General features: G+C 31.4%; 1 pseudogene; it reads right to left on the bottom strand.

Moving 5' to 3' along the window:
* LOC106461791 overlaps positions 1-10787 on the bottom strand; it is a 45834-nt pseudogene that overhangs the window by 3246 nt on the left and 31801 nt on the right.

Here is a 10787-nt window from a genome sequence, read left to right as displayed (position 1 = left end):
TTATTTAATTAAATAATGCATCAAAGACAAAGAGCAGACAATGTCCTATAACTATCACAAATTTTCTGGCTTTCTAACTATGCAACAAGAGCTGTTAAAATGTAAAATAATACATATTTGATAAATTAAAACCTCAGCTTTCTATTGGTTATAAATAATATAGTATTAAATGTCAGAGAGAACTACTGGCAATTTGTCAAAGAAAGGATGTGATAGGAGGGCATAGCAAGAGAGGTCTGTTTTCTAGTTTATTGGCTTTGTATCCAAAGAACATTGAAGAATATAAAAATTATGCTTTGTTTGAGTGATGATAACATTATATTATGTAATTTCTGTTATATTTCATACTTCTCAGAGGGGTTGTAAATATATTAGAGAAGAGGGGATACCTAGAGGGCAAATGTAATAATTCTTATACTATGAAAAATTGAGGACTTTTTAAAATAATGCCTTATAAAATGAAGAAGTTAAAACTTGTATAATATTAAAATTTGGATTATTAGCTACATTTTAATGCCAAGTTTATTTGTATACCATGATAATAAAGTACTTTAATTAAATTTTGAATGTAACTCACTAAATCCTTTTGACAAATGCAGAAAAAAAATGCCCATAATATGAGGTCTAAGAGACTTTTTGGTGAAGATTTCCATATTGCTGTACCACCAAGTGTAATCCTAAATATTTTTACCTTCATACTCTTCTTCCAACTTATTTTTCTGACTCAAGTTTTTGTGCATATGTATTTGTTCATAGATTTTAATACCTGTAAATTGTATATAGTAATTTGTAATACATCCAGGTGTCTTAAAATTCTGATGTTCCTTAACTTTTGTTTTTTGATGTGTGTAACTAGCTAATTTTTAAACTGAATACCATTACCAAATGTATTATTACAAAGTCATGCAACAGGAAAAAAAAAACATACACACAGACACACTAAAAGAAACCCATGAAAAAATGTAAAAAAAAATGGGAAACATCTTTTTTAAGATACATTAACCATGTGTTTAGTATCACTGCAAGTTTTTTTCATTCTTGTGCTTATTTTTGTGTGGATGAAAACCTACTTTCTTTACACAACTTACATATTTCTTGCAAGTTCAAATTCAGAGTAATCAATAAAACTTATATAAATATTTTCTGAATATCAGTAGTAAATCGAATCTATACTCTGAAATGCTAACTAGTATCATGCGTCATGAGTTTACATTATAAGGTTAAGCTAAGAATGAAACAAGTTGTTTAAGTCAGAGAATCCTCTACTGAGTGTGGAGAGTGACATTATTTAAAAGGAAATAAAACGTATAAAATAAACTTATTTGAAAATATACATCTTGTAATTTACAGTTATTACAATTACAGAGGTACAGAGATAAAAAATCAACAACTGCTCTCAAACACACTCCAGAAATTCTATCTTTATCTGAACAGCTCATTTACCATACAGCGTGGTTTTAGCACAGTATACACAGATAGACCATCCTTATATATATTTAAATTCCCAGACCACTTCCGAGCATTTTTAAAAAATAGAAAAAATTTGTAAATTTTTCTGACAGTCTTTTAGTTTTGACGCACATTTTTTTTAACTTCCTGCATTTTGAAGTTCATTCCTCTTTATATGTTACTAAATATCACCATGTAAAACACTACACATCTTATATTTTTCATGAGCTTTGCCTTTTAACATACATTTTGTAGTAGTAATTAATACTGCTTAAAATATATACCATATATACGAATTGCAAAAGCACTGCTCATGCACTCATGAGAATGTTGGTCATACTGCTATAAATGTTTTAGATTAATTGTACATTACACATTTTACTCTAGGCCTTAAGGAGAAATCTTATGCATTAATTAAAAATAAAATTTTTGACTGTGCTGGAGAGCAATTATTCACTTTTGTACTTCTACTATTACTATTACAAAATCTACATTTTCAGCTAAGTTTTTATATATTTTAATCGTTATTTGTTATTTCTATTTAACACCTCTTTAAAGAACAGACCAACTCTTTAATATCAATCTGTTTGCTGACATACATTTCCTTTTAAAGTTTGAGTGGAATGTTAACATTTTCCAATACATTTGAATAGTGTAAACTTCAATAGACTTTTGCTTGTTCATTGTGTTTTAAAACATTTGGTATTTCCAACTTGAACAGAACCTTATGTGACATTAGGCGAAACAGTAAAATTTACTAACAAGGATTTAACATCTCCACAGCAAAATTTGCAGAGTAAGTTCAGTAGTATATCACAATTGAAACTGTGAATCTTCAGACCCACAGGCCAGTACATTAACTATTACACCACGTCCAGTCCTAACTGTGTTTATGTTGAATTCAATTTTAGTATTTTCAGGTCCAGCCAGCCTATATCAATAAATAAAGATAAAGATCTGCACTGGTTTTTTTTATGAGCATTCTTTTGTGTTACTGAGAGAGATAAAAAACAAACAAAATTTACCTTGCAGATCAGTCAATATAATTTTGTTGTCATACGAGCCCGTAAGAAGATAAAATGCTTTGGGTGAGAAACGAATGGTCCTAATGTCTGAAGTGTGAGGCTGAAAGCACTGGATTATCCGTCCACCCCGGATATCATAGAGCATACAGTTAGTATCTTCATGACCTGAGACAAGCAATCGACCTGAAGGATCAACACAGACAGCAGCAGCTGGGCTTCCTATAAGAAGAACATAACAGATTCACAGTTTAAAAGTCCAAATATAGAGTTGTCAAACTTTTTTCTACTCCAATGAAAAAAATAAGAATTTTCACAACAAACTCGACAGTATTAAATAAAAAGGGGATGCACACATTCATTAATGTCTGTTTATACAGTAAGATTTCTTTTGCTCATATACTAAACAACTAGGCTAATATTTATTGAAACTTCTGAGTTTCTATTGTGTTTTGATGCCTTAAAAATATTACTTTGTCTCCTTCAAGAGTTTTTAGCTAATACAGTGACTCCTCCTATCAGTAAATTTTTACAAAATAAATAATTTTGCTATTCATTCCAGTACACAGGCTGAATATGAGGAGACAAAAAGTAGTGTCTATCTATAGAGATGTACCTATTCACATTCCTTTTTATTTTTAATTACAAGTTTAAATATGGTACTGTGTAAAAACATCTAATGGTCAATAAAATGTACATTGTCTGAGAAATGAAGTGTAGCACAACAAGGGATACTATACTTATCTGTACCTAGTTAGATAATTTTCAAATGTTAAGCTTAATTATACAATCCCATAACTTAATTAATTATTGAGAGCACAGAAACAGAAGCTTTGTGCCCAATTATCAACTCAACAACAGGTAATTTGATGGAACTGAATATTTTTTACTGTCTTGATCCCAAACTGTTCAAAATTATACGGATTGAGTGCAATATTATGTAGGACTACTTATATGAAACTCATAACAGCAAACTTAACTTCGAGTTCACTTAAGGTAGTCTTAGTACAGCTACCCACTCAACTGTTTTTGTATATATTAATATACCTATGAAATGTAGATATTCTACATATGAATTTTAATGTTAGGGTTGTATGTAAGATTGGTTATTCGATTATATGTCAAATGTTTTCTAATAATTAAAAGCAGCTATCCACCTTTTTTTTATATTCTCAGTTATTTTGGACTGTAGATGCACAACTGTGTCAAATATAGAAGATTTACCAAGATTTAATATGCCCCCCTCTACTCTCACACATACCTCCCCCATAAAAGCAAGATTTTGTAATTAGGAACTAGCCTCTAAGGCTGTCAGATGAAAGAAGTTAAGTCAAAATAAAAATAAACTGAAGATTTTCAATGAAAATAAAGCTTGGACCTTAAGTCTGATGAGTTGAAGTTGAATAACACCACAGAGGTCTAAATAACCAGAATAAATGAATGTTTCACACAGAAAAGCAACAGTTTTGCCTAGTTGAATGAGAAAAAGTGTGAGGGCAGAAATCTAAGACAGGTAAGACTTCTTAAGTGCATTTAATTTTCAAGTAATTTGTAAAATACACCTTATAAATGAGTGTTGCCTTGAAAAACACTCCACTCTAGCTCTCAGTTGTCTTAATAAGTATAAAATAACATAACAACAAAGGAAGTTTAATCATATTAAGGTTCTTAAAATAAGTTGCTTAAAAATACAAATTAAGTTGTACCAAATCTCTTACATGTTCTGTCACTTGTTATACAGATTTATGTTTCTACTGGTATCATTTTTCTAAGGAATTAGTGCAAACACTGGTAAAATTGTCTTTTTGCATGGTTAGCATTCTTCTGTTTATGATTTTTAGCCTTTACTTTTGTATTTTTTCTAGCATTTTTTTTTTTTTTTGGTTGGATGTAAAACTACTGAAAACATATGATCACTTGTAAGTATACTCAGTAAGGTGTCTGGATCTTACAAGCAGACTATATTTTAGGTTAGTTTCATTAATATCATTGGTTATAACGTAAAATTTATTCTTTAATTTTATTTTTACTATTAACGTTTACATAGATGAAAATTATTTTCCATTGTTAGTTTACTATCTGGAATAAGGACTAAAGAGAACCTCCTAAGTTTTAATTTAAATATCTTATTGACAGTTGAACTTCCTGTAAATAGCAAGGGTATTCACCTAATGATTCAATGAATCCTAATCATTACAGGTTCTTGTTTTCTTGTATATTGATTTCTGACATTGCCATTTTGTTACATAGAATTGGCTTCACTAACTTATGTTACTTTTTAGTTCCGATTTAAATAATTAGTTTACTTGTGACCTGATGTTATTATTCCGCATAAAGTCCAAATCATTTGTTAAAATTCACTGGTGGCCAAAATTACAAAGATTACATAGATATACTGATGTTTTTCTTTCATTTGTGAGTTCAATGAAAAAAACTTTTATGTCAGTTGAAATAAACCCATTTTGCATCTTCTGGACTCATGGTCACACACCAAGTGAGTACATTACCAACTGAACTAAGAATTAACGTGGTAACTATTGTTAATAATCACTTTTTTTTTATTAATACTACAATCCTCTCTTCTCACAAAGAAAGCCCATCCTCAGGCCTTATTCTTAGAAAATGGGACAGCTACTTGTTGAGTGTAATTTAATCAGTAGCAATTTACTTTGTTTTTTATTTCCTCAGCTTGGAATTGAATCTAAGACCACTCACATGCCAAGTGAGTGCTTTAGCAATTAAGATAGAGGATTAAACTCCACTAGCAACTGCTAGTAACAATTCAAACTATCATTCAGTGAAGTTCGATACACAAAACAGTTATATCACTCACCTGGTCCCGACCCAGATGCTGCTGGTGCAACAACCAAGTTGACACAACCTTGTGTACGAAGATCCCAAAACCTGATTGTCTTGTCTTGGGATCCACTTATAAACATAGCTCCACCCCAGGTATACAATGAGAGAATATGCCCTGAATTATTAAAACAAAAAAAATGAAAATATTTTTCTATCACTCATTAAAAAATTGATTCTGAAAAACAACAAATCTAAACTAACACGATGTTTGAAATCTCAAGATTGTATATTTTTGTTTCGTTGTTATAGAAAACAGTAATTTTATAAAATAACACCCATACATTATGCAAATAGCATATTTCAGAATATTTTTTTTTTCAACTAAAATATCTTAATGTACTTAATGTATCTTAATATGAATACACGCAAAAAGAAAATCCAAAGAAATCAATTCTATGTAAATAATTCAAAAAATCAGTTACTTGGCTAATGATTTAAAAGTTGGTCCAGATAGGATACAATCAGAAACAACAGTTTTGTAACAATTTGTTCTTTCTATTCTTCCTCCCAAAAATGCTTTATAAAATTATAAAAAAAATACAAGTTACCACAAAAAAAAATGTTTATAGCAATTACAAAAGAATGAGTAAAATTAAAAAATTTCTTTTTGATATACTTTAATAAAATGATACTGTTGTAATCAGAATGTGAGTTTGACTGACTCACATCTAACTCGTATTTTTTGAGCTTGCTAAGAACCAGAAGTTAAAAAGAGAATGATTTTGTTAGAATATTAATGAAATTTAGGTTTAGTAAGTAAAGTAAATGAAAACTTAATAAAAGTACTTATTATAGTTTAACACTGGTGTGTCAAAGTGCCAGAGTTTCGAGAATTCATTTAAAGTGTCCGAAAATCAAGACAACCAATCAGGGATCTTTACATTAGTATTGGTTCATTATAAATGTTCAGTATTAAAAGGAAATGGAAAAGACTGAATTCTGACTTCAAAATCAGCCATGCATTTAAGCTATTCATTGAGATATCTTTCAATCTCTTCTACCAAAAAGTTTTTAGAATGATAAAAAAGTACAAGATCTGCCACAAAAAAAACTGCTTATCAAAATTGTGGAAAAAAAAAGATAGAGTAAAACTAAAAGTTTTGGTATAAAACTGTCACAATACAATAATGGAGACTTCTTCACCTGAGTGTCCAGAAAGGGCTTGAAAAGGTGTTGCAGTTTCACAGTCAGTGGCATAAATTTTACAGTCTCCAGCACCTCCACTTATCAGTAAACTTGACCTGTTATTAATGTCCTCTATAAAACACATGTCTCGCACTGTACCATCATGCATTGTCAATTCTGCTTCCCCACCTATTTAACAAGAAAATATTATATTTTTTGAACAACAAGATGGTTGAAATCCTTAGATATTAATGTACTGCACCACTCATTTTTTTCTCTGGATTACCTCAGGCAATCAAATCTCAAAATTAAACAAACTCTGGGAAGGTTTAGATCAGTGCTCCCCAAAAATGTTGGGATGCTATTGGGAAGCACTAATCTACCCCTGCCCTCAGGAGTTCAACAGCAGTGGGTGGGGATTCATGAAGCCTCATTAAAATCAGGATATTTTCATTTCGTAAAATTACCATTCCAAATTACAACCAGTGAGATCAATGTTCTTAACTTCTGATAGCTCAAAGTACCTTTGGATTCACAATGTTAAACATTCCATTTAAAGGTAAGGCCATTCTTCTTCACTACTGCTGCATTGTTTCTTGTTTATTTGCAAAGCTCTTGACAAATAATACAACAAATGGTGGGTAGAACAAATTCTAAAAGACTTATGCAACAAAACAGGCCTTTCTGTTGACAAATTTATGTTACGTGACTAATGAAGTAAAGAAAAAAAACAGAAGTTTATTTGAGTTTAACAGAATTTATTCCTCATTTTATGCTCCATACATCAGTTAACACTTTTTCCATTTTTTTTCTGTACCACTGTTTGAGGTGCCAAGTCTAAATAGTGTTAAAAAAAATGTCTCCTGCCTTAAATTTTTTTTACTGTCCATAAGTTCAATATTTAACTTTTTGAGACTTTCCCTAAATAAGTTCTCAACTAACAATATCAAGAATTCAACTTGACTCACTCCTTATACATGTACAGGGGGTCCCTCGTTATAAGTTGGGGTTAGGAACCAGAAAGTTGCAACTTATAATGAAAGAATGTATAACGGGAAATTGGCCACCATAAGAATAATGGGAAATGAGAAGGATAGGGACCATAAGGGCGTAAACATAGCCTATATACGCAAAGTGGAGCAATTTTCCTACAAGAAACAATGAAATACTGCATTGAATAAGGACTATAACTTAAGAAAATGTTGTGTTTTATACCTAGCAACCAAAATATGTACTGTACTATACCATACAACACATAATGTACACATATTTATAACTAATTCTGAGTTCAAGGACCTTTAAACAGCATTTATATTTACCAAACACTTCATGGAAAACCATTTTTATGAACATTTTAAGTCAGCACTGTAGATTTTAAAACATTTTCCTTTTTTAATACAAAACACATTTGTGACATTTTTAAGTAATGACTCAAACAGAAAACCATTTTTAGTGTAAAAAAATCAGAGAACATTAAACAGCATTTTAAAAAAAGATTTTACCATAAACTTTAATTTTCATGTTCTTATCTTGGGGAGTGTATGTATTGTGCTTGATTTGCTTCATTGAAGAAGGTGTTGGATGAGGATTAGGCATAGGATGAGAATGGAGATGCAGCTGTAAGGTAATCAATATCACTGACATCGGCAATCTTTAACTCTATAGAAAACATAGGCTCAGGATTTTCCTTCACTTGAAGATCCTACTATAGGTTCCTTGGGTGCTTTTTTAAATAAAGAGTCCAGTGTTTTTTACTTGCAGTTTTGCACTTAAAAATTTTGCAGTAGCATGCCAAAGAATCTCTAACAGTCTGTGTCACCTTTACAGACCAATTCAAAAGGGTGTCATGTTTTTGAATAATATCTATTGCAGTTTTGACATGCTCAAACGTATCTCTTAGCACCTGGACTGTGAAGCATCTCTGTTGATGAGAATCATTATCATCCATATCATCCATTCTTCAAAAGTATGTTTATCTAATTCAGCAAGATCTTCATTGCTTAAATGCATACCATGCAACTTAAACAGCTCTTCGACATCATTTTCCTCTACTTCTTTGAAGTCCACTTTTTTTGCTAGTTGCACTATTTCACCATGTATATGTGATGTGTCATCAAATCCTTCAAAGGAATGCACTTCATCAGGATATGCTTTCTCCCACACACTGTTCAAAACTACATCCCAGGAAGAACCAATCAACAAAGTAGAGTCGAAAATCTCAAACTTCTTCCAGAATTCTTGGACTGTTGGTTTATCGTTGCTATTAATTTAACTGATAAGTATCTGAAATGTCTTGCTCAAATAATAGGCCTTGAAGCATGCAATCACATCCTTGTCCATTGGCTGCATAAGTGATATTATTCACGGTGGCATAAATAAAACTTTTATGGTCGGACACAACTGTTCAAAATACAGGTCATGGGCACTAGCATTGTCTAACACAAGAAGAATCTTGAAAGTAAGATTATTTTCCTCACAGTACTTTTCCATTCCTGACAAAAAATTACCCACCAGCCACTCACGGAAAAACTGCCTCATTATCCAGGCCTTGTTATGGGATTTCCATATTACAGGAAGCTGTGATTTCCCAACGTTTTTTAGTGCTCGTGGATTTTTACTCCTGTACACAAGCAATGGCTTTAGTTTCTTGTCACCATTAGTATTGCCTCCTACAAGGAGAGTTAGCCAATCCTTTGAAGCCTTGAAGCCAGGTGCAGTTTTCTCATTGACAGTAACGTACGTCCTAAAAGGCATGTGTTTCCAATACAACCAAGTTTCATCAACATTAACCACCTGTCTAGGATTAAATCCACCTTCTTCAATGATTTTATTTAAGTTTCTCCGGAAAAGTTTTTGCAGCATCTACATCAGCATTGGCTGACTCTCCCTGAATTTTTGTTCTTGAAACTAGATTGTGCCTGGAAACTGTAAAACCATCCACAGGTAGTCTTGAATGGTTTTCTCTAGCTGCTTTTTCTCCCAACTCCTTTTTTAAGTCATCATACAAACTTAACATCTTCTTCTGGATAAGGGCTAAGCTTATTGGCGTGTTCTTGTTGTGAAGATCCTCAATCCATAATGCCAGTAATCTTTCCATTTTTTCTATGATAACACTTCCTTGTCATATAATATTAACCTCTGAATGCTTTAAAGCGTGCTTAGCTTTACTTTCTATTTTGTTAGCATTCTTCACTATCGTACGTACACTTATTGGAGGATGTTTCAAATGGGACCCAATATCAACCACACATTCACCATTTCTATTACACTTTATTACTTCCATTTTAACATCAAGCATAATACATTTGCACTTTTTCTTACACTCATCATCTGCACTGTCAATAGCACTATGTTTGCTACTCATTATTGAATGGTTGCAATGATTACAATGAGCACTCACACTAATCACACAACGCAAGAACACGTAATGACTGAGCAACCCCGTTTCTTCCTAGCCTTTATATGATATGGCTCAACAGGTGGGTGATTACATTCAAAATTTTATTAAACTATTTTTTTGTTTATGTTATACCAGTTAGTACAGCATAAAATCTTAGCTAATAATCCATTTTTTAATAGTATACAAGTTTTAAGTTCTTAATGCTATAGGGCAATATTTAAAAAATCCTGAATTTCCTCGTGTTACACACGACACATTTTCTCTAGGTATCTTCTCTTCTATATTTTATCTACCACCTCTACAAGGAGTATGAAATTAAATGTAAGTTACTAATTATAAAATCTTCATTGCTGAGACAAACCATAATTTTTATAGCTTTCAATTTAGTTTGGTTACAGAGCTATCAAATAGAAAATCAGACCCATCCTGCCACAAACACTCTTTCAGAATGTGTTAATAGTTCTCTCTTACGTTTAATTTTATATTACCTATAACCAATAGAAAGTCAAGGTTTTAATCTATAAAATGACATATCTTATAACATTGTGTTCTGAATAGAATATCATTAATTACACTCAGAGTACAAGATTCATTCCTGTGGGAAAGTTAACGAATAGCTTGGATGAACTTATAACAGCTCTTGTAGCATAGTTAGAAAGCCAGAAAAAGTTTAAGAGTTAGGGGAAATTGTCTACTTTTTGCAAGTTATTAGTCTATGTTCTTTAATGCATTATTTAATTAAATAAAAATTATTTAGTACATTACTAACATTAGTATGAAAAAAGTAGGGTTAAGTGTCAGTGACAATCAAAAAATATGATTTTTTGTAGGTGAAAGACTTATAATATTAACTGAAAGACTGCCAAATTTTGTGAAGATATACACACTATATTGAAAGTTAGAAGTATTAAATCTATACACCTGGAAAAAAG

Source organism: Limulus polyphemus, unplaced genomic scaffold (genome assembly GCF_000517525.1).
Source record: "Limulus polyphemus unplaced genomic scaffold, Limulus_polyphemus-2.1.2 Scaffold1032, whole genome shotgun sequence".
Classification (NCBI taxonomy): domain Eukaryota; kingdom Metazoa; phylum Arthropoda; class Merostomata; order Xiphosura; family Limulidae; genus Limulus; species Limulus polyphemus.
Note: the sequence above shows the minus strand (reverse complement) of the source record. Positions and strands in the feature narration are given on the sequence as shown.